The sequence below is a fragment of the Myodes glareolus genome, chromosome 3 (assembly GCF_982192425.1).
Source record: "Myodes glareolus chromosome 3, mMyoGla1.1, whole genome shotgun sequence".
In the NCBI taxonomy this organism is placed as follows: Eukaryota; Metazoa; Chordata; class Mammalia; order Rodentia; family Cricetidae; genus Myodes; species Myodes glareolus.
The window spans coordinates 79,167,441-79,192,208 of record NC_142028.1 but is presented as its reverse complement, the minus strand read 5'-3'; the positions used below and the strand labels follow the sequence as shown (position 1 = coordinate 79,192,208).

General features: G+C 48.3%; 1 long non-coding RNA gene across 1 annotated transcript; it reads right to left on the bottom strand.

Annotated features, from left to right (window-relative positions):
- Window positions 1-16,461: 16,461 nt before the first annotated feature.
- Window positions 16,462-19,562, bottom strand: LOC146895144 (uncharacterized). Its single transcript, XR_015000736.2, has 3 exons — window positions 19,424-19,562; window positions 18,587-18,808; window positions 16,462-17,192 (listed from the first exon to the last, which is right to left on the bottom strand). It is a non-coding gene; the product is annotated as an uncharacterized LOC146895144 (long non-coding RNA).
- Between the last annotated feature and the right edge of the window lie 5,206 nt (window positions 19,563-24,768).

Genomic DNA, 24,768 nt, shown 5'->3' with positions numbered 1-24,768 from the left:
GCAGCTAGAGCCTAATATTGCATTCTTACAGTGACTCCATTCTAAAGGATGCCCTATTGTGCCCTTGGAGTGCAGAACACTTCCTCTTGGCAGAGACAACAAAGAGACAGGTCACAGGGCAAGTTGGGTAAGGGAGGTAAAGTGAAGTGAACATCACGGGCTTTAGAGTCAGATAGACCCGGGCTCAAATTCTTATTCTGCTCTTCATGAGTTAGATCCTGTGCAAGTAATTCAGTCTCTCTGAGTCTCGGTGTTTTATCTGTAAATGAGAATGATGGCAAAATCAACTCTACAGGCTTTCTAAGGGCTGGATCTGTGTCACCTAATACCTAAAGAGCAGAGTTGTCTTCCTGGTGCCCTTGGGAATGAAGACCTCACCCTTGCTCTATAGGGGAGGACGAGCCAAGTTTCCGCATAGTGAGATGATTTGACCATGGTCACTCAACCAATGTCAAATTCCATGCCCTGCAGGCTTGCCCACCCTGATGTTTCAGATGAGAGTGAAGCACTTGAGATGAATTAATGTCTAAGGTAAGAAGATGGTACTTGCAATTTTTCCTAGTATCTCAAAGACACAGCTGAGGTTTCAAAAAGACAACATGTCTCTAGTAGAGAAAGGAGCCAGTTGGTTCCTGCGAGGCTTGCTGAGGTAGGGAAAACTGGTTCAGAACTTCCCACACACCAATTACCCAATGACAACCAACGAGAAGACTTACAATAACTGGTAGTGATGGATAAAAGCCATTGGATCTCCACGAGAGACCCTACAGGGATGTCTACAGCTCACTGAAGGCGTGGTTAGAAGAAAAGGAGTCATTTCCTCTTTTACCCAAGTGCAGTCAGAGCAATAAGCGGGTTACATTTGACAGCCAAGCCACTGGAGGGGGCCACACAAGCAGAAGGAAAGAGGAATCCAAAGCAGATTGTCCTGAGGTTCTGCCCTCAGCCATTCTGGGTAACCATTCTTCCTGGGTCACTTGGAAGGGACACGGAAGACCCATCTCAGAAGTCAGTGATGTGGCACTTCAGAACAATTAAGCATAATTATGACTGTGTTAACTGCGTAGCAAGTTGTGTGTAATTTTCATTCCGAGGTATGACTCAAACGCTCCAGAAAGGAAAGTCCAATTTACTTAAGCAACAACAGCAACAAAATGCCCTGCAGACCTTGCGGTGTAGACCCATCTTGGCTGAGTTTAGATTGTGGAGTCGGGAATTAATGCAATCTGCACTTGATAGCAGTTCATTTTACTAATGAATTCCCCAGAAGAGACCCGGAAGAGAGCATCTCTCCAGCTCAAAGTAAGACTTTAATTAACTCACTTAGCACTTAAGCCCGTGTCTCATGTGGGAAATGCCAGTATTGAACATCCATTCAGAGCCGGGTATATGCTGCATGCCTCTAGTTCTAGCTCAGGAAGCTGAGGTAGGGGGATCTTGAGTTCAGGACGATTCTGTGCACGTGCACGCACACACACTCACACACATTCACATACCCCTCTGTCTTAGGCCTTTGTTCACCAGTGTTTCCTTCAGGGTACTGCAGTTAAACCATCTCATGCGTTCCACTAATGATCCTGAGAAGTCAGGGCTCCTGGCCCCAACTTACAGACATGGATACTAAGGTTTTGAAAGATGAGAGAAGTGGCTGGAGAGCACCATGGGTGAGAGTTTCCACACCACCCCTTCAGCCACCTTCTAGCTATGAAGTCTGAGGAGAGGTTCTCATCTTTTCAAACCCTCAGTATCCGTGTCTACTCCTCCTGGCTTATCCATGCTACCTATCACATGGTTCTCGTTGCCCTTCCCTGAGGTCCTGGCATCTTTCTGTGCTGGAGTTTTGCCCTTCTCTCCTCTGCCCAGGATGTCCCTCCTCCCAGCATCTGTCACCTTCCCCTGCCCTCTTCACACTCTGCACTAAACTACTTTCAGCAACATCTCTGGGCACCCCTAAGAAACGTTGCACCTAGACTCTGCCCTTCCCCCTACACTAGCTATTTCCTGTATAGACAGTCACCTTGATAGTGCATTGTAAATCTCTTTATGAGCCTGGCATCCACCGCACACCCCGCTAGAACACATAGTCCCTGTACTGACATCCTTCCTGCCCCTCCACATCTGACTCTTGAGCTGCCTCTCACAACCCTGTGGTGTCACTTGAAAACTCTGAGGCAATGAAGTTGGACTTCTCTATTTTAATGAGGTGTGAAAAATCAGAGCCCAAGTCCAGCCAAGACTCCCATTCAGGACCTCACCCGCCAGCCAGATCTCAGATGCGCACTCTGTAGGAGTCCCCAGCCAGGCTCCGAGGAACCATGGATTAATAAAACATGCTCCTTAGAGTACAACCAGAATCTGCACTAGAGAACATTCTGGCCTACTGTGCGGGGCCCACCAGTTAAGAGCAAGCTTTCCTGACTGTGTACTGTACCGCGCTTGATTATAGGTCATGGCTCTGGGTTATAGGGCCAGAAATCAGTCAAGACAATACTAACGCCTTGAAAATGAATTGAGTTCATCTGTCTGCTCAGCCCGAGAGAGATGACAAACACATGGAGAGTGAGTCATGTCCTCAAGGGCTTCTGTTCTGTCCCGTCACAAGAACAACCTGTGATAGCCGTGCTTTCGCTTTGAATAACTGTATTAAATCTATAGGAAGCAAGCATGAAGGGAGAAGTAGCAAGCAGGCAGATAACAAACAAACAAAACAAAACACCATGAGACCAGGGGCTCACCCAGAGATGACTGGCTTGGCCTTCCATCATCAACTCAGAGGCAACATTATCAACTCAGAGGCTTGCAAGCATCCAGCAGACAGCACCTGGCGAAGCTGAGGCAGGTAACTGGATTTCCCAGCTGAGCTGCCCTCCACAGTGAGCTATGAGCTTCCCCTGGATGAACTTCTGCTTCTCTCTCCCACTGACACTTTTATGTCATGGGATGAACAATAACCTCGGATGTTCCCTTCCTATTGTTCCTGAGGACACAATGCCTTCACTCTAGGGTTCTTCCCTTCGTGTCACTGAGTGGGACAGGGCCACCCCATTCTTTGGACAAGGGGTCTTAGAGGACTCATGGAGCCTACCATGCTTGGCTCTGAGATGGAGGAATCAGCCTGCTTCCAGAGCCAGCTGCTCACTAAACGCAAACAGCACAGGCTAACTTACAAACCCCGTGTACTTTACAGCATCGCAGCTGTGCCCGGATGTGCTGAGGGCGGTGGTTTGCGGACAGATACAACTGAAGGGGAGGAACTGACTTGAGAGCTCGTGATGGAGAGGTCGGAGCTTTCAGTAAACAGGGAGATGAGATGGGGCTAAGCAGGAGAAAGTGGAGCCTCTGCCTATGCATGGGGTGCCCTGCCTTGTGCTCCCTTCCATCGCCTCCCTCAAAGCCTTACGCTGGATGTGGATTGTACTCCATCTCTCCAAGAGGGCAGGATCACAGAGGGACATTCAGAGCACCATGAAGGAAAGGGCAGCAGTGAGGAGGCTGGCTTGCCACAAGGGGGCAATGAAAGTTAAGAGGAAGAGCAGAGGTAGTGGGAGGAGGAGGCAGGAGCTGGCCAGAATGGCAAGTTGCTCTCCTCAGGTCTGACTGCAGGAAGGCCATGCATGCCAACCTCCCCGGGCCAGCCTAACACAGGATTGGCCATACCCATGTCCCCTGCACAGACTGCAGACACAGAGCTTGGAAAAGCACTGTCAGAAACAAGCACTCAGGTTGCCAAGCACCCACGGGGGCCCACCCAAGCTGGAGCGCTTGAGTGCAGTTACAGAGTGCAGTCAGAGGAGGCCTGCAGAGAAGACCTGCAGGAGCTGTGTCATCCCTGAGAGATGAAGCCACTCCTGCTGACAGGCAGAACCTAGGATCCCGCTGGCCTCGTCAGGATACAGACCTCACCCACCCTGTGCTTCCTCGGCCCTGTCAGCCCCTTTCCTTCTTGTTCTGCTGCTGCTCCCTGTACCAGGCTTTTTCTTCGGGGCCCCCAACCAGCTCCGAAATCACGACATGGAGACTTTTTATTACACAGGAGTGTTTGCTCTGAGCTTAGGTTCGTTTCTTGCGGGCTGCTATAACTTAACCTGGTTCTCTTCACCTGTGGTTTGCCTTGGGGCTTTTTACCTTCCTTTCTGTGTATCATACTTCCCCGCTGTCTCCATGTCTGGCAGGCAGCTGCCTGACTTCTGGCCCTGGGCGTGTTCCTCTCTCCTGCATTCTCTTCTCTCTTCTTCTCTCTGCCTTCTAGCCACACATATCCCTCTCCTGCCTAACTATTGGCTGATCAGCTCTGTATTAGACCAATCAGATGCAAGGTGATACAAATGAAACACACCTTTACATAGTTAAAATAATATGCCCCAACAGTTCCATTTGTGGTTCTTCTTAAGTCCATGGCTCTCCTTCACAAGGGAAAGTCTGCATCCTTTTTTACTGAGCCCTTTGGGTTGAGTTTCCTCAGATAGCGGCCCCACTCCAGGTCCCCAATCCCAGACAAACCAAGTGCTGCCACACATTGCCCCTAGTTCAGTAAGAGAGGACCCTTCTTTCTTTCGGGGCTCATCTTCCTACTCACGCACAGGACTCTGGTCTTCTCCTTTCACTTGTCCCGGGACCTGGAGCCGTTCTTTCTTCTTTGCCCCCAGACTCTCCAACTTCTTTAGTGTTGCCTTTCAATAGAAAAGCAGGATCAAGAGCCCCTCAGTGCCAAGGGTGTGAAAAAAACACCTGGGCCCTAAGATCAGAAATTGTGACCAGTGTCTTCTTTGGCGTTTTCCAAGAAGCATCTCTGTTCCTGAAGCAAGTCTGGACTTCTGTTCCAGTTTACTCAAGAATATGAAGAAACCGAAAACTGTTGTTTTTGCGCTTGAATAGAATTGATCACACAGGCTGCCCTATAGGAAGATGCATTTCCACCAGGAAGCTAACCACAAAGGTGAGGCCTCTGGTGACACAGTCAAGCCCATACAGAACCAAGGTTTGATGACATCCTTCGTCAAAGGTCCTCCTCAGCTTAGCTCTCTCTCTCTCTCTCTCTCAAATCACAATGAGATTCTGCCATGTACACATGACAGGAAAGATTCAGTGAGCCTCTTTAGCCACCTTCATCTCCCTAAGAAGCAATGGGAACATTTCCTCTTAGATTTCAATGTGAATTTTAGAATTGGAAGTTAATGTATAAATAGTATTTGTTTTTAACACATAAGTAAATCTCAAGGCATGCCACCTCTGCCCCTGCCAACCCAAGCTGCCTGGAGTACAGACCGTGTTGGCCACCACACCTGTACTTGACAGAGGGTCTGTTCCCTATCAGTCACACGGTGTGACAAACCACCCACATTATGGAAGCCTCTGCTGCAAGTCTTTTCTCTGCCCATATGTTACTGCTGCCTACATTCAGCTTAACTGCGACATTGTAGATTCTGCTGAGCTGAGTATCAGTGTCCACAATGCAGAATGGCTGAGTTCGGTCCATGTATGGTCCTTCTTCGCAATCACCAAAATACAAACTCCTTCAGGTTCACTGAATCAACTGAGAAGATCAAGTCATAAGGCTGAGAAAACTCAATGGAAGGAGGTATCTACACCCCTTGCTGCAAGTGTGTGGCAAAGCCTGTGACTGTGGAATCCTGCTACATGGGGTGAAGAATTGGGGCCAGAAATGAAAATTAACCCAGTGGCCAGTGAATCCTGTTCCAGCTGTCTGAGACCGTGTCTCTACCACACGGGGAAGGTAGACTTTCCCAATAATTACATAATGAGCCTGAGGTAGGGGCAGGATCAGAATGTAGACTCTGGCCATTTAGGCCATACTGCCCAGGCGGTCAGGAAAGATCACACGGACTTAAGGTCACATTGACCTTAGGGACTGCTCTGGGCTTTCTATGTGACCTTCACAAGCCCCTTTCCTTCTCTGTCCTCGAGGAGTTCCCTCTGGCACACCAGTCAGAGCTAAGCTAGGGCCGTGTGCCCTCTACATTACTTATCCACTTAGCAGATACCTATCCTGCCACAGGGCTCTGCAGGACTGTCACTGAGTTTTCGGGTCTACTCAGAAACGCCCCATGGCCTCCGCCCTCCTCAGACCTGCCTCTGAGTGCTGGACTCTGGTGAGAACTCTTCAGCAGCTATGGGTGCTCTCCGGTCAGACATCAGCCTCCACAGGACTTCGGCGTCAAGCAATCCCACTTCATCTTTCTAGTCCCTGCCTTCTTGCCCTCCATTGCATACCTTACCCCTCCCCACGACCTCTGACCCCCTGCCTCTTCTCTAGGAGCTGTGTAGCCTTGCCTCCTACTTCACAGTAAAAGCAGAAAGGCTCCAATGAACCCCCTCCCCTCTGCTCATATGCTGGCCCGTCCTACCCTCCTCTGCTTCTGCCTCCCCTCCAAGACTTCCTCTCCAGCTGAGCGAGGACCCTCTCCCCTCACTCCTTTACAGGGTTACATCATCCCTTTTCTCTTTCTTCAGTTGACCCCTGCCAAGCGGATGGTGAGCAGCCATGTTTAGACACACTCAAGCCTTCTACACCTTAAAACAAAATACTTCCCTGAACCCAACGGCCCCTCCTGGCTGCTATTGATTCTCTTCTCTCTTTCTGTCACTGTGGGGTTTCTTAGCTGTGGTTTGGACAGAAGCAGAACTGGCTGACAGTGCTAAAAACACATCACAAAGAGTCCTGCGCACAAATGTTTATAGCTGCCTTAGTCGTAGTAGCCAAACCCTGGGCACGACTTTAATCTTCGCCACAGTGAACAGAGAAACATGTGATATATGTAGCTGGCACTCCTCACAGCCATCGGGGCTGGATTGCTACTGCCGATCCACACGTTTTCTGCAGGGAGCAGACACTTTCATGCAGAGTCTCATAGCTCATAGCTCATCCCTTTCCCTCGTAGCTGAGGGAAAGGAGGCAGAAATACACTGAGTTCATATAAAAGCCTCAAACAGGGAAACTAACAGATAGATCTAAGGAACAAGGAGCTCCCTGGGGCCAGGGATTCAGAGAGAAACTGGCTGCAGAGGGGTACAAGCGAACGTGTAGGAGTGATGGACATAAGCAAGCTGATTGGAATAGGGAGACCATTTCTCAAAACTCATTGGATGCCACCACATCCAAATCGACTTAAGCATTAGAGATGCGCACAGGTGATGGACAGGTGGATAGATTTCCTTACTTACAAAACTGCCAGGACAGGGACCCTAGACTGGGTCTACTCCTATCACCTCTGTCACTGCTCCTGCCACTCCCCCTCTCTTGGTGCCATGGCAACAGCCTCTCCACCCGTTTTCCCACTGCCCCTCACCATCTTCGCTGCCCTGCTAACCAGGACTCCTCCCACAACCATCATCACTATGGAAACATTCCTTTGGGTCCTTCCTCTCCTGCTTGACAAGCCCCAGTTTTCCCGTCTGAGCTGAGACTTGAGCCCTGCTTGGGATTTTCCCAGATCCAGGTCAGCCATGAAGACAAGTTCCTGGTACCTGCCTTGTGTTCTGTGTGATGGGAGGTAGCCCTGCTTCTCAGCAATGAATGAAGTCAGGGAATTCTCCAAACACAGGACAATGAAGCTACAGGCAGCTGAAATGAACGGGAGGCATGGATCCTTCACCCCCAAGTCTCAAGACACTTGTCTTCCCTGAACCCCTCAATCCCACCTCCTGCACACTCTCCCATTGCAGGCTAGTATATGCAGCCCCCATAAATTGCAAATTCCGCTTGCTCAAGTCACCAGGGGCCTCCCTGTCACTTAATCTAACAGGCATGCTCATGTGTTAGCTGCTCCTCCTGAAGCTCCCATCTTCTACAGGTTCCTGAGGCTTCCCCTCATCCCCAGTTTACTCCTTCCATTTCTGTTCAGCCTACTTCATGAGAACACCCTCATCTGCCCCCTTAAAACACTAGGCTCCCCAAGGCCCACCCAAAGCTGTCTTTCCCACTTCACACTTCTTACTGGTGACTCACGTGCTCTCTCTGGCCCATGCCTCTTCTCCAAGATTCAGACCTGTTCAGCGTCTACACTTAGAAGACTCTAAAGCAATATACTACCTTCTTCTCTTTCTTCTAAGACAGCAGAGAAATGGACAGCATAGGTCCATTGTGGACCCTATGGAAGGAGAGAAACAGCTCAGCCTAGCCTCTGTGAATTCAAATTGTAAAACTGCTACAAACCTGCTCTGGAAAAGTCACCCCAATGCAAAACCTAGGAAAATGCACCCTGGTGAGCATTTGGGTCAAAATATCAAACATAATCCTGAAGATTCCCACCCTAGCACAGTCCCAGCTTGAGAAAAGCTCCATTAGGCCAGTGGTGCCTGACCCCAACATGCTCTCCACAAGAAAGAAGAGACAGAGTGTGCCATCCTGTAGCAGACAGGCCCAGAATGATCCAGTGGGATGGCCACACCTGCCAGTGGGAGGAAATTCCTTCCTTACATGTCCTTCCTGCTCCTGAGCCAAGGAAGAAATAGTGGGATGAGATTATGACTGTCCCTACAAGGGTGTCAAAAGTCAAGTGCCTGGTCATCTCATCCAAACCTAATCACTGTTCAAAGGCTACTGTCCCCATGATGACACCAACATCCATCTCTCGAGGTGCCAATGTCAGGTGTCCACCCATAGTGAAAACCCTCACTCACCAGCTGTGATCTGTCCACTTCATTCCTCCGTGTGCGGCTCATCTCTCCCACCAAGTTCCACAGTCCCTTAACTGAATCAACTGCATTGCCTGGTACACAGCCTCCTCTCTGGCTAGCCTCAAAGCCGTTCCTGTCTTTAGACCAAAGCTGTCTTCTCCACGAACAACTCTATACCCAGCTCCCCCTTACACAAAGCCCTCCATCCCTTTCCATACTCTCAGGATAAAGGCCCAGATCTCTGGTCTGAATAAAGTGCTGTGTGGGCTTCACCCTGTATCAGCTATAACCTGCACACACACACACACACACACACACACACACACACACACACACACACGCACGCACGCACGCACACACATCCATCTGGCTTCTCTCAGCACAGACTTCCTTTGCGGCTCGGCTTCCTCCCTCATCTCTCTCTATTCTCATTCACTTTTGGCTACTTCAAACTGCACCTCTCCTAGACAGCCATCCTTAGCTCTGCTCTCTTCCAGACCAGTTCAACTCCTTCACCCTAGGCTCCAGTGTCCCTCTCAGGCACACCATTGGCCACTCCCACGTCTCATAAACCACATGGTTTCAGGGATGCAGCTGCTCAGCTGCTACTTTATCTGCATCACATCATGACAGACCTCGGATGGGACCCAGTAACCGCCCATTGAATGAGTTAGTGAACAGATGAATGAGACCTTAGCCTAGTTCATCTCTCCTGGACCAAGCATGACCTGTGGCTTCCATCCCTCTCTTTCTCTCCCTCTCCCTTCTCTTTCCCTTTCTCCCTCTCCTTCATCTGCTTCATCCCATTCCTTTTTCTTTATTTCTTTCTCTCCCAAATTCCCAGTAGCTTTGCCCAAATACCTCAGCCCCAAAATTTTGCAGCCACAGTGCCACCTAGAGTCCACCCGTGGTATGGACCAGTGGCCTGAAGGTCCAATCCAGTTCAGCCCTGTTCTGCCCAGTCGGGCACAATCTAGCCCTGTCCAGCCCAGTCCAACCCAGTTCGGCCCAATCTAGTGCAATACAGCCCTGACCAGTCTAGTTCTACCAAGTCCAGCCCTGTCTAGCCTAGTCCAGCCAAGTTCAGTTCAGTCCAGCAGCCCAGCTGAGTCCAACACAGTTCCATCCAGTCAAACCCTGTCCAATCTAGTTCTTCCCAGTCTAGCCCAGTCCAGCAGTTTAGCCCAGGCCAACCCAGTTCAGCCAAGTCCAACCCAGTTCAGCCCTGTCCAGCCCTATCTAGGCCTGTCCAGCCCTGTCCAATCCAGTCTAGCCCAGTCCAGTCTTGTCCTGTTCTGTACATTGTTCTGGGTCTATCTCTGTATCCTGACACTCCACTTGCCTGGCCTTGAGACCCCGCTGTTCCTTCAGTTCCCTAAGTGCCCCATGGAGACTTTAAACAGAAAACTGAAGCAGGGCAGGGACGAGTGTGGGCACGGCTCCCAGTGGCATCTCCTTCGCATCCCATCTGCCCGCCCTTTCCTGTTGCCCTGAAGATCCTTTCCTCTCCACTCAGCTTTAGCCTACCATTTCAACGGCATTACAAATCCAGGCAACAATGCTTAAGGGCCCATGCAAGACCTCACGTGTACCTCCTGTCACCAAGGAAACTGTTTGAGAGGAAGCAGGTGCTTCTCCCTCAGCCGAAACTACCAGTTCTCCTCCAAAGTAACCATCGGTATTTAGATTGAGAGTCTTAAAAGTTCATGTAGCAATCCTATCCATGGAAGTTCATGCGTAAGGGTACATGACACATTGAGGCATGTAGTAGTAAGTAAGTAGAAATAACCAATGTGCCCCCAAACTGAAGAATGGATACATAACTGTGGCATGTGCAGATCCATGCTTAAGGGTGCTTGACACATCAAGGTCTATAATAGTAAGTAGGCAAAAGCAGCCAACCTGCCCCACACTGAAGACCGGGTAAGTAATTATAAGATGTGCAGCCTCTGAAAGTAAAACACAGGAGTGTTTTACCATAACACGAGAGCTGCTTTGTAAGCTAAACAGGGATCAGAAAAAAAGAAATTAAACCTCCCTTGAGTGCAAATTGTTATCTCCATCGTGTAAACTAACAATGGGTATAGGAAGAGTCTAGTGCAACCAGATATTCTCAGTAGTGATTCTGACAGTCTTGTTTTCCAACTTGCTTTTCTGTGTCCTAAAATTTCCATGATGAGCTTATGTTAACTCACAATGAACTGTTTCAACAAATCTGAGAGAAAATGCAAAGTGAACTATTCATAATAAATCTACATTTATGTAGTTTTCTGAATAGTCCATCAGAGACTCGAACTGAGACATCTCCAGACATTTCTTCTCCAGTCCTGAGGTCCTCTGAGACTCATCAGGATTCAAGGTCAAGAAACTCAAGGGCCTGCGCATTGCCAGGGTCTCATTTAGCATCTTCTGGGTCTTAGTGATGTGAGAATATCCCTCACCTGCCATTGGACCCCATAGATGGGGAAGATACCTCACCAGCCTTGCTGCCTGCTTTGTCTCGCTCACATTGCTTTACTCCCACTGCAGCGACACCTTGTGTTGTGGTCATGTAATTACAGAGCAGGCACTGGGTGGGTCTACTCTATAGAACCAGGTACCTGGTAGGAGGACATTTAAAATTTGCTGAATCTAAATCCTTCAGTGTTTGGTGTTTAACTTACTCTGCTTCATTTAAGCTTTCACTCAATGAGGAGTAGAATGGCATTATTGTGCCAGTTTTACAGAGGAAAGAAGAGAAGAGAGGAGAGGAGAGCACAGGAGAGCACAGGAGAGCAGAGGAGAGGAGAGGAGAGGTCCTGAGATCAGAAGCCACAACATTCAAAAGAGCAGGCCCTGCACCTCACGTGGGCAACACAATAAAGCCAATCCCTTTGGCAGAGGTGTGAGCGAGCCAGTCCCAATATTGTGAGCAGGGAAGAGCTCACAATACTTACTTGTCATATAGCAGCGTGGGTGAGAGAGATGCCCACCCCATCCCCCACCATCCATCAACACCTGAGGCAGGTGGGAGAGCTGGCCCTGAAGTCGTGAGAGTGGGAGAGCTAGCCCCGTCCCTCGTCTGCTGCAGCACTCAGGATAAGTGGCCCCTGCATCATGTCTGGACAACACAGTATAGCTGATCCTGAAGGTGTCCACATGGGAGATCTGACCCCATGAAAGAGAGAGAACTGGCCCCACCCACTGCTTATCTCTGCCAAGGGTGAGCTCGCCAAGGCAATGCAGGAGAGCTCACCCTGGTGGGCTCTCACTCTGGTGAGAACAAGGGAGAGCTGGTGGACTGACCTAACTTGCAGCTGCGAGGCCCAGAACCAGGCTATTGTTGGCCCGCCCGAATATCCACCCCATCTGTGATCTGCATCAGTACATGAAGGGTCCAGTCCTGCAGACCCAAAGCTACAGGATTTCCACGACACCGAGCAACGGCAGGATAACTAAGAGGAGTTCCAGTAAGGGCCCAGCATCACTAGTGCAGCAGAAACCAGAGGCTTCAAAGCATCATCGCTTGCAACTGGAGATATATGGACCAAAGGGTTTACTGTGTATATAGACCTAATGCAGGTCTTGGGCAGGGAAGGTGTCAATGTATGCCATGTGTGCTCTTACCCCCAGTCTTCCCTCACGTCTCCAGACTTGGTAAACCACATTCCAATCACTTAAGTCTGTGGCTGTCTTCCCACTCATCTACAATCTATTAGGAGGAGGTATAATATCTGATTTACCTCAGAATGAATCCCCAGTACCTAACACAAGATCAACAGGTATGTTAGCACCATGAGTACCCTGGAACATGCTGATAGATGAAATTTTTAAAATGTAATGGATAATGCAGGACTATAATCTAAAAGCACATACTAAAAAGAAAGTGTCAAAAAAAATACCTGGCTCCCCTGCGCCACACCTCAATTTGCTCTGACACTATTTGAATTGTTCAAGGGCATACAAATAGATAAAGCTTCTAAATACTCTAAAAGGGAAAGTGTAGGGCCCAGAGAGACAGATCAACAGTTAAGAGCCCTTGTTACTCTTACAGATGACCAGGACTCAATTCCTAGCACCCACGGGGTGCTCAGAGCCACCCCTAACTCCAGTCCCAGGGGAGCCGCTGTCCTCTTTCAGACACTGTTGGCACCAGGCATGCGTGTGGTGCAAATATATACATGCAGGCAAAGCTCTCATGCACATAAACTAAATCAATGTGAAAGAAAATTTTAAAGAAAAGTGTTAAGCACTGGGGTAAGGACCCAGTGATTGTTTCACGAAAGGAAGAATAGGAAACTATGGGGGAATCTCACTTTGACATCTGGATGACATTTTTCAGTAAGATATTAACAAACAGAACACAGAAAAGCACTACAAGAATATTGTTTTTTTCTAAGTAATTCAGTGCCTTCTACACAAATTGGTTAGTGTTAAGCATTGTATTAGTGGGAGTTACTATGGATGGGAAGTTGTGGACTCTTGAGCCAGCATTTTAGAAACTTAGGTAGCTGAATTATTAGAGTTCAGGAGTTCAAGACCAGCCTAAGCAATATAATGAGATTCATCAAAGAAAAAAAGGGGGATGAGGAGTAGGCAAGGGAAGATAGAGATTGTTACTTATATTTAAAGACTTAGTAAGAAAATTGAGGTGACACTCTCCACCGACTCTGATAAAAAATATTTGATAGAATTCAATCACTCTTGATGAGAAATATATAATGCATATATACATATTATACATATGAATATAATATAAACAGGTTGGCAATGAACTCAGTGCACAGGCTCATAATTCCAGACATTGAAGAAGCTGAGAAAAGAGGATTATGGGTTCAAGGCATGCCTGGGCTACACAGTGCATTCAAGGTCAACCTGAGCAACTTTGTCAGACCCTGTCTCTAAAAATAATAGAGAGATGAGACCACTGTGTTGTCATCAGTGCCTGCCTAGCATGGAGAAAATCCTAGGTTCTGTACCATATTTGTTTTTGTACAAAGGAAGATATTTCCTAATGATATTTTCATGCCATAGCATTGCCAGCATCATCTTCGATGTCCTAGAAGCACGTGCTCTGAGCTCCAGGAGAAAGGCAAAAACGCTTGCTATTGCCATCACTTTCTCAGTTTTGGAGACACTTGTTGCAGAGGTCGGAGTGGGGCGCTATTTCTTCTCTACTTCTAATGGTTCCTTCCTCTCAAAAGGACCCCCAAATTCAATAATAATCCTGGCTTCTTCGTTTATCCACTCCAGGGAAAAGGGGGTGAAGGGGTGGGTGAATTTGGAGCTTTCTTCTTGCTGAAGAGAGAAAGACCTAGAGAATTAATATAAATTCAATTAGATGCTGTAGGGGAAAACTGACAATACCAATAATAAAGATAAAATATCTAGGAGTAATCTTAACTAGAAATGTTCAAGATCCCTGTGAAGAAAACTTTAAGGCACTCCTGAGAGACATAAACACATGCTTGAACAAAGGGGAGGGCAGAGCACATTTCTAACCGAGAAGACACAACATCATAAATATGTCAGTTCTCTCTAGGTCAATACCACATGTCACACCATCCCAGTGGAAAGATCAACAGTATTTTTTAAACGAATAAGTCAGCTCTAAGGTTTATATTGTAAAACTATGTATGTGATAATATTCCAGAAATGTCTAAAAGGGAAAAGCAGTGAGGAACTGACCCTGCATTTGAAGCAGACTCCCACAGCTGTATGTATTAAGGCAACTCACCCCTGGCACACAGATTCGACAGAACACAACAGAAAGTACAGCACCGAAAGACATATGGAATTGTGTATTGTAGAGCTGGCCTCGGAAATCGGCGGAGAAAAGATGAATTATTCACCAGCTGATATGGAACCAACTAGGTAGCCTTCTAAACCAAAGCTGGGTTTAACTTCACACCTCACCCCAAATGGCTGAAAGATTTGGATTGGAAAGATGAAAGCTCACAAGAAGTGAGGGAGGGCAGTTTTATAATCCCCGTGAGGAGGACTTTTCTGCATACGATAAAGACAACATTTCACATGAAAAAACAGGATAAACTTGACTGTTAACAAAAAAAAAACTATAAAGTTTCTTCAGTGATAAGAACACTCAATAAAAATATCAACAGTTTTTTTCAACTTCACAAACTCTAAAGTTCATATGGAAGCATTAACGTGTAACAATCACTCCTAAGGAATTGCAGGCCAAATACCAGCCTAGGAAAATACTTTCTTCTCGTATCACAGACCAAAATCAATTTCCCTTAAAACATAAACTGTAAAGATCAACTGAAAGCACAAACGATGCACCTAGACAAGATGTGGTGCTCCTAGTTAGAGGAAAACTGTTCTGAATTGTAAGAAAGATGCCCATGGTCACAGGAATCAGAGGCTTGCCAATGAAGCCTCAGTAAAATCTATTTGGTACCTACCAGACTGGAAGTCATCATAAAACTTGATACTATTCTCTGTCGGCAAGACGTGTGGAAGCCACCAGCCACTCATTGTCAAGGTGTCTAACCAAGGCGGCTTGCTCCCCTGAGGGCAGTTTCACAACACTGGCAAAATACATAGTATATCCTGGGTGCCTTGCCACCATATCCAGGGACTTGTCCCGCTAATACAGTTACACCCAGCCAAAGAGATGTCTGTACCAACAAAGCTCTGTGAAGCATCTTCATAATAGTAAATAATTAGAGCCAAGCAGCCATTAGTCCTATGGGAAGGTTAAGTATGGTGAGGTCTATCTGTCAATGCTATTCTTTGTAACAATTCTTTGTGAAATTCTTTAGGATGAGCTGTATGATATATTATAGAGTCTGAAAAGGGAGCTGCACAATGTTCGGTGCAGTGGACTGCCCTTAGGAATGTGCAAGAAGCAGGGGACGACCGTATATTCACATCCACTTGCAAGGGCAGAAACTAGCCTTGAATCTTTTCAAGGACATTGTTGGCAGGCAGCTTGAGCTGGCTGAAAGTTGTCCTGCATTCTGTGTCACTAGTAAAACAAAATCTGTGTGTCATTTCTGTCCTAGAGTTAGAATATCCATTTGTTTGGGGAAAGTGAAAAGCTGGCCATTAAGTAATACTATATGAAGTTCCTTTGGAGGGAATGTCTACATAGCTTGGGAAAAATTTGGACATAAAAATTGTCGCACATGGCTGTGCTTCTGTGGATTTGAATCATCCTCTTTGAAATAGCAAAAGGATAGGAGGGCCCTTGTTGCTATTGTTTTCTCTATATGAATTGTACTTCACTGTGCTGGTGTGTGTGTGTGTGTGTGTGTGTGTGTGTGTGTGTGTGCTCACACAAAGGCTTGCCTGCAGCCCAGTCTTCTTGAGGCATTTTCTCGACTGAGCTTCCCTCTTTGTCAAGTGGACAGAAAACACATACCCTAGCGGATGCCCAGAGGTCCGAAGCACCATTATCTCTGTCCCAAACGACATGATGCAAAATCTGAAACCAATGGAAGAGTTGTGGTGCCAGCACGAAGACTTCATTGTTGACCTGGACCCCACAGTCCTCAGCTCTGCACCGCTCTCTGCTGAAAGAACTAGGGCCTCTTAGAGGAGGGCAGTCCCACAGCATGCAGAGAAACTAGAACATAAGAAAAGCTATGGAGCCTCCTGCTCTTTCCGGAAATCAGAGCTGCCTTAGAGATCAGTAAAGTATATTTTTTAACAAAGAGCCAGCTTCCAGTACCTGCCAGTGGCAATGTGGTGGTCATCTGAACAGCACACAGAAAAGAGAGGGGCCGGGGAAATGTGATTTACCACACCAGGATAAGTTCACAAAAGGCTGTGGGTTATGGATGGCGCCAAAGTTAACTTAAAAAAAATACAGAAAGGTGGTTATGGTGAAAGGTAAACAATAAGAAAGTCACTTTTATTATTTCTGTAAGTTGGAGGATGTTTACATACGGGTATTTTACTTTTCCAGTAAATGTCTTTCTTTATGAAGCATTGTTATCTGTATGTTTCTAGCTCTGAAAACAGGAAGGAAAAGTCACAGGGAACCATGAAGTCATGAAAGAGGGAAAGACCATTAGGTGGAAGATGAACCCCCGCTGAGCCAGCCAGCCAAGCAGGCAGCCTCTACAGAGCCAGCGAGCCAGTGCACCAGAGCGGCCAGGTGTTCCACTGTGATGAATTAGCTGCGTTCTTAGGGAGGAGAAGAGACATGCAGACTCAATCCCTCATCTCCTAGGAAACCTCCAGATGACCCCACTAATTATAAGATAATAAAAGGATCTAGAAGCCCTAAATAATTCTCACAGACTAGATCCATCTGTCTCAGTGACAGGACAATGGGCTGCGTAACTCCAGCCAAGTGAGAATTACAATGTTAAAATTTTGGAAAGAGACACCAGGTTGCAGTAAAACTGGAGATTGTGTAAAAGGCTCAGGTTTACAAATTTTACTGAAAGAACAAATGAATATTAAGTGGAAGAAGAGGCTGCCCAACCTGTATGCCAGGGGCTCTTTTATTTCAGTCTCTTGGAAGACGAACAATATTCCATGCTCAACCAAAGATCGGATTGACTGCTACCGTGTCCTGGTCTGGCTCAGCAGTATTTTTCGATCTGGAAGATAATTCACACTGAGTAAATAAAAAAATAAAATATCTAAAACATTAAGAAGTATAACATTGAATGCAGAAATAGTAAAGAAATAAGCTAATTCATAAAACTGATGCTTTTAGGCTAAATGGAAGTGGAAACATAGTCATAAATTTGGGGGATTGTTGGTTTGCTTTGCTTTGCTAATAAGACAGGGGTCTCATGGAATCCAGTCTTGCCTCCAACTCTCTATATTGCCAAGGATGGTCTTGAACTTCTAATCCCTCTGCCTCCACCTTCTGTGTGCTGAGATGACATGTGCTCTATCATATCCAGTTTATGTAGCACTAGAGATGGAGCCCAGGTTTTCAGGAATGCTAGGCAAGCACCCCAACAACTGGTTACAACCTCAGCCCTCTTAAGTTTTGAAAAAATTATGTGCACATGTGTACGTAGGCATGTGTGCCATGTGAGTGCATGCCTGTAGAGGACAGAGCTCAACCTCAGATGCCATCCACCTTGTTTTGGCTTTTTAGACACAGTCTCTCACTGGCCTGAAACTCACAGAGTAGGTTCATCTGACTGGCCAGCAAGCTCCAAGGATCCACCTTTCTCTGTCTCCCCCGCCCCCCAATGCTGTGAATGATGGTTCTGAGGATCGAACTCTGGTCCTGTGCTTTCGCAGTAAGGCTACCCCCCAGCCCAAAACAACTTACGATAATATACATCTTACATAACGAGAGCAGTGGGTCTCTCTCTGCAAGCCCACGCACCCCTTGTTCATTGTTTCAGTTGTCTATGGCTATGTACAAGCAATCCTAAATTCACCAGCTTATGAGAGCTGTTTCAGTCTGTCTCTCCATCTCAGAAGTCAGGCATCATGCAGGCTGGCTAAGGAGTTCTGCTCTGTCGACTATTCACTTGGACACTGGGCAATTTTCAGATGGTGGTGGGGCACGAGGCTTGGGACCAAGAAAGACCCACTCAGATTTACCTAAGACTTCACAGGATCGCTGGAAGGTGGACTATGGGACCCTGTATCTCAAGGTCTCTCCTGGGTCATAGGGACCGTGAGACTTCTTACCAGAACCAGGGTGAAAAGCTCAGAACTGGCGTAATGTCACTTCTGCCATAGTTTAATGGTCAAAGTCACTACCGACCAAACCACATTTAAAGAAGCAAGATGGACTTCACACAGATCCTTAAAGCGAGAGCAGATCGTGTTGAATCTTTCTGTCTCAGTGAGGACTGGGAAACAGGTCAAAGCCTTTGGCTCAGGACTAGTTAGGAGCTGACAATGATGACGGCAGTTAACCCCCAGGATTTTATTGAGTGTTTACTAGGTGCCTGGCAATGCTATGAATACTTGGAGTTTGTGTTATTGAATCTTTGCAGCACCCCTGCGAAGAATCTCTTACCTTCCCTGTGTGTAGATTAACAGGCTGATTCATCTGACCATGATCAGGTCGCTCACCCCAGAACCACACCTTCCGGAGAGGGGAGGCTGAAGCAACCCACAGATGCAGGTGATGAAGAGCGTTTTACCCTGAAGAAAGGGCCTGGACGATGTCCTGAGAGCACTGGGGGCTTGGTGGAGCAGGGCCCACATTGTGGGTCGGGAATAAAGGAGGAGACTCACGCTGTGGGAGATGTGAGAAGTAAGGCGTGAGAGAAGGGGAGGTGGGGGGTAGCAGAAACATGTGAAGGCAAGAGCTGGAAGTGAGAAGGCAGGACTTGGGGGGGTTAGGGACAGAGTGGACCCAGGAAGAGTTTCAGAGGCAAATTCCCCATAGTTGCACCCCAAGCCTAATCTAGACACTGTGGAGCTGTGAGTAACGGTGCTCACTCCCTTTTAGAGTCTGCTCTTTGAAGGACAAGGACCCTCCCTGGACTCTTGCATACTTGGATCTTAGAGAAATTGGAGGGTAACAGGGCCTGCAGACCCCGGGTGGCCTACATTAGACCCACCCCCAAAGCAATGTGACACAAGACAGTTGTTGAAAGCTTCTGCATCAAGTAAAATTCAGTCTGAATCACAGATCTGGGATTGCTGACATCTAAACTCCCCAGGCTTCTGTTTGTTCACCAAAGGACACGACAGGAATGCTGTGTGGTAAGACATCACATACCTAGCATAGGGCTTAGGGCATAGCCATTACCGAGCAATTAATAGCAACAATAACAACAACAGTAAATCCTGCCCTCTTTGCTTTCATTCTATCTCAGCCCTCACTGGCTTCTCCCCTCTCCCTTACCCCACTGTACAGCCGACCACGGACGGCTACGATGTTTCCTGATGTTTCTGTCTCTTGGATCAACTCTTGGCACTCCTTCCCAAAAGAGAGTTAAATAGCTTAGAAACTGGAGCTGGGGATTCTGTTCCCCCTCCCTCTCCCAAGGCCCAGGTTGTCCTGGTCAGGTACCCATAGGAGCACAATAAAGACTGATTGGGCTAAATGGGCAATTTATGGCTTCTCTTTGAACAGGCCTTAGATGATTACCTTTTATGAGGCTTACACTTTAGACTTACGATGTAAAACAGAAGCTTCGGCTAGGAAGCAAATAATGGGATATTTTATGTGCTGTTCTGGAACAAAAGTCCACAGCTTTATGGCAATGGCTGTAAAAGGAGCATGATTGGCGACGTTTTGATTGAGAAACCCACATGGAAAGATCTCCAGGTCAGGAGACCAGAGGCCCGAGTTTCCCACCCTGCAACACCACCTAGCCAGGTCTGATATTCTCTGTCTTCATAATGCAAAGCCGGGGACCACCCTTTACCCCACCCCCACAGCAAGACCTTCTCTATCCTAACCACCTGTGGTTCCTGGGTTCCCACATCTAAAAGGCTTTCTTCTCGGCATCTGGTTCTCCAGACGTGCTTAATGTCGGACACTGAACTTGCAGGCACTGTCTGAACCACCTCCTGATTCTAGAGTAGAGAGAGCATTGCAGGCATCAACCTAGAGTTGGGAGGCCTGGATTCAAGTTCCCACTCCCTGCACATCCCAGTGTGACTTAGGACAATGCACGGTGTAGAATGGAGATGAAGCCCAATGCTGTAGGATGAGCAAACTGAAACAGCTTGCAAAGGAGCAGCTCTCGTTTCTGACACAGAAGAAGCGCTCCGAGCTCGGCGGGTATTGCTAATGTCCCGACACTCAATGAACAGAACGCCTGAAAAGTTTAAGTTGATCCACGGCACAGGAACCTGAGATTTTAACTGGCACTTGTCACCTTAGGTCTGTGAGCCCAGCAATCAGAAAGCAGGAGGGCTGTCGGCACAGCCATGACCACCAGAGGGCAAACTCGGGTTGCTGGTCTGCCAACCCTAAAGGGCCAGGAGCTGCTCTGGAGCCAGCCCGTCTCCCCTTGGCTCCTTTAGTTTCATTCCTCTTATGGGAACAGAGAGCCCTGGCATAGGAGGAGACAGTTGAAACTACCAAGCTTTTCTAAAAACTCGAAACTGGCAGTGCAAAATGAAAGCGACCCTCTGAGCTGGGTAGGTTTGTTAGGAAATGAGCTTCCGGTGTGCAGTTTTAACACCTGGCTCCTGGCTGAGGCCTGGAGAAGCCTAGCCTTGGCATTAGCGTGTTGAAGCCTTCTCCAGGATGGGGCCCACTGCCCAACTGCCTAGTGTCTGACTCCCACCTCTGTGTGATGCTGAGCTTACAAGGGTCACCCCCAGGCTGTTTGGTGCAGAGGCCAGAATTCAGACGTGAGCCTTCCAACGACAGCGGTTGGTGCTAGATAAGCCGAGCCTAGAAGAGGGTAACTCAGAAGTGCCTTGAAGAAAACTGGGTAAGAAAGAGCAGGGGTCTGTTTCAGATACCTGACTATTACATCTCTAAGGCTTCCCATCAATAATACTTAGGGAAGGGGTTTTAAAACAACACTATAGGGGTCCTGCAGAGAAAGATCTGCTCCATTACAGAGCTGGAACCTAAGATAAAGTCAGGTGTACTCAGATCAGACCTAGGTGTGGCGCCAGGCAGAAAGGAGGTGGGAGACCACTGCTCCTCAGCAATCTTGGCCAAGGCCTTTTGGATGTCTAACTTCAGGTGCCTCTTCAGGCCCAGGGTCAGTTGAGATCCTAGTAGTCCCGCCTCGGCCCTTGGTGCCGAGCTCCTGGATACCTGGGAGGCACTGTGGCCAATATTGACTTTGGTAAACACCATTTTGCACCGAGCGCCCAGCGAGGGCGGGGGGCGCCCTGACCCGGGGGCGGAGGCAGCGGCTTCGCATTTAGACGAGGCCATTAGCAGCGATCGATGGCTGCTCTGCGCGCTCCGGCCGCTGGGCGCTCCCAAATGAAGGTTAAGTTTGCTCTGCGCCCCTGCGAGGCAGGCCATGCGCTCGCATAATGGCCCCAGGCCCGGCGGCCCGCGTGCCCAGGTTAAGCTCAGGCGGCTTGGTTAGGAAGATGCAGAGAGAAAGAAGCTTGGCCCCCAGACACGGGCAGGAAGGGCTTGGCGGTTGTGCTTAGACCACAGCGTGAGCGCCCTGGTCTGTCTCCCTGTGGGTAACTTCCTGGGCTCCCGTGGCTTTTGTCTGGTTGTTTGGTGTATGTTGAGCTTCTTCTGCATTGGCACGGGTTGGAACACATGGTCTGCCAATGGTTGTAAGTGTGTCTGACCCTGCAGCCTGGTCCTGATCTTCAGGAGTAGCTGCCTGGCATTCTGGAATTAGCCAGTCTGGGAAGACAAACACCGGGTGCTATTCTTCTGACTGACACTCCTCTCTATCCAGCGTAGGTCTCCCTGCTTGGAACCTGGTGAGCGCGATCTAGATAGACAGGGACGTGTTCACATGTGTCCTTGTGGGTGCGGGGGTTGTAGGAGTACACTGGAGGCTGTGTGTAACCAAGGGTATGGTTGTGTCATACCATATGACACATGGTATGTTCAAGGGTATGGTGAACTTGGTTCTGCAGCACAGGTTGAAGACCTCCAGGCTGGAAAGAGCTTCCTGGGCCCTGTTGAATGTTTTCTCTGTAGTCCAAGCCGCTGTGTACCACAAAGTGATAGCACTGGGCCAAATCTCCGGGCTGTTTCATCTGTCGGCTCTACCTGAGACTGAGGACAGTTGCCACTCCGCATATTTGATGAATGCACCCGAAGTGCTCAGCGCAGCAACGCGATCACATGAATTCTTGTACTTACTCTTATCTCTACTTTGTGCAAAATGAGGAAATGGAGACTCGGAGAAGGGAAATAACTTGCCAAAGCAATGAAAGCCAACCCGTGGGGGACACGGGGCTTCAACACATGTTTGGCCTCCGGCACCTGACTAAGCTGTGGCTGCAGTCATAGGGACAGGAGACTTGAAATATCAGGTCCCTGGCAAGCAGAGGGATGAGAAGAACACTGACCACAGCTGCCTAGATGCTTCTGTCTCTTTGGCAGCCCTGCCCACACCCCTGTTAGGGCTGAGGAGAAGGCAAGGCTCAAAGATGGAGTGGAAGTTGCCTCTACTCACACAACAAGTTAGTGACAGAGAGGGAGCAAGGTGCCGCTGGCCCTCTTGGCTTCTGTGCTGGGTGCTCCAGGAGGAGGACATGTTCTAGAAGGCAATCAATAGGGGGGGGGAGCGGGGAGAGACCAGTCTCCTCACTAGGAGCACAGTGCCTTGTCAGCTACCTAGACAAAATCCTGGTTCTCTCGTGACTCAGACCCCATCAGTAAGAGAAATCTGGCAGACCTTTGAACTCTGAGCAAAAGAGGTGATGGGTAGAGAAGAAAGGGTTGTATACTAACTCCTGGGGACATTAGAGAACACCTGTAGACATGTTGTCACAGCACGTGACCTCTGTGACGGTGGCTCATAAGGAACATTAGATACACAGAAGCTCCCCTTCTCTGAGCTTGGGTCCAGCTGGACCAGCACCGTCTGCTCTGTCTCTTAGCTTCATCCCGTAGGAGGGCTTTATCATGTCAGCCTCAGTAGAGCCTGATCTTCAGTCAGTGAGACGAGAGCTGGGCACTGCTCAGGGTACTTCCTGCATGAAGACCAGCAGATCCAGGCCAAGTGAGACCCAGAACCCCACCCCCACCCAAAAGTACAAGGAGGAGCCAGGGGAGGGAACAGAAAGATAGGACCAACCCCAGGAAGGGCAACAGCTTGAACACATTTTTCCCAGTTGAGGAGGCTAGAGATTGACTTCTCTGCTGAACTTTGACCTCCAAGTCACATATCTTCTTTGAACTGTCAGGCAGCCCCCAGCCCTGTCACTCTCCATCCAAGCAAGGCCAAAAGTGAAACTCCAGCCCTGCCCCGGAGCAGTCCCCATGAGCTCTATGCCTGGATTTCTTGCGTATGTGTGTGTGCACCCACCCGTGCATACATGTGCACACGTGCACACCATATCTTCTAGCCAAGACCCACAACACATTCCTGGACCAAGCTCCTTGGCCTATCCTCTAACAGCCTGAGGTCCCCAGCGGCTTCTCTCCAGCCTGGAAAGGGAGAATCGAGTCACCGTCCAGGACTGGGCAGGAATCCTGTTCCCCACCACACACACGGCAACCTGAGGGAGTGAGGAGCTTTCCTCACTGAACTCAGTGGGCCACAGTTTGCCTGAAGAGAGGGACCCTTGGCAGGAGACTCTCTGGGAGAATGCAAGTGTTATAGAAAGCAGACACATGACTTGACATGTTTGCTTTCTTCCCTTACTCCAGACAATGGCTAGAGGAACGGGAGACACAGTCATGTCTCCCATACGACCAGCACCTCCTCTCACAGAAACTCGGGCCCTGAAGGAAGCAGGCCGGGTATTCTACCCCAGTTTTACTTGTGAGGAAGCCAGGGCTTATAAAATTGAGGAAACCTGTCCAAGAGCAAGTGACTTGCCTCCAAAGTGGCAGAGCCAGCATTCTAATGCAGGTTGTATGATCCAGACTCAGAGGCATGGCTGTGGTGAGACCAGAGCAAAAGCTAAGAATCGGGTGGGCACTCCAGTGGTTCAACTCCCTACCCTCTGACCCACCAGCAAGCACAGAGCCCCCTGGCTCCTCTGGGTCCGTCTCCTTGCAAGGAGTTGGAAGGTCCTGTGATTCTATACCAGCTGAACCCAGAATTCCCTCTTGGTGTAAGCAGTCTCTGTATCTGTCCACAGCCCATCACTCAGAAGTGCTCGATAATTATCTGTTGAGTAACTGAGATCCCAACTCTTTCTAGAACATGCAGAAAGACATGGGGAAGTAAACATGGAAGATGAAGGTCGATTAATGTGAAAGACTCACTAAGTTACCGCTCTGAAGTTTTTTCTTTGTTATTTTTTTTTAAATCTATCCCTTCCTTTACTATATATGGGCACTGGTGATTTGAATGAGAAATATCCCATATAGGCTTACATATCTGAGCACTTGGTCCCCAGTTGGTGGTGCTTTTTGGAAAGGTTGTGGAACCTTTAAGAGGCAAAGTCTTGCTGGAGGAAGACATTACGGAGGGAGGGCTTGGCTTTGAGAGTTCATATCAGTGGTTTTCAACCTGTGGGGAGAAATCTCTTTGGAAGGAGTCACATATCAAATATCCTGCATATCAGATATTTACACTGTGATTCATAACAGTAGCAAGGTTACAGTTATGAAGTAGCAATGAA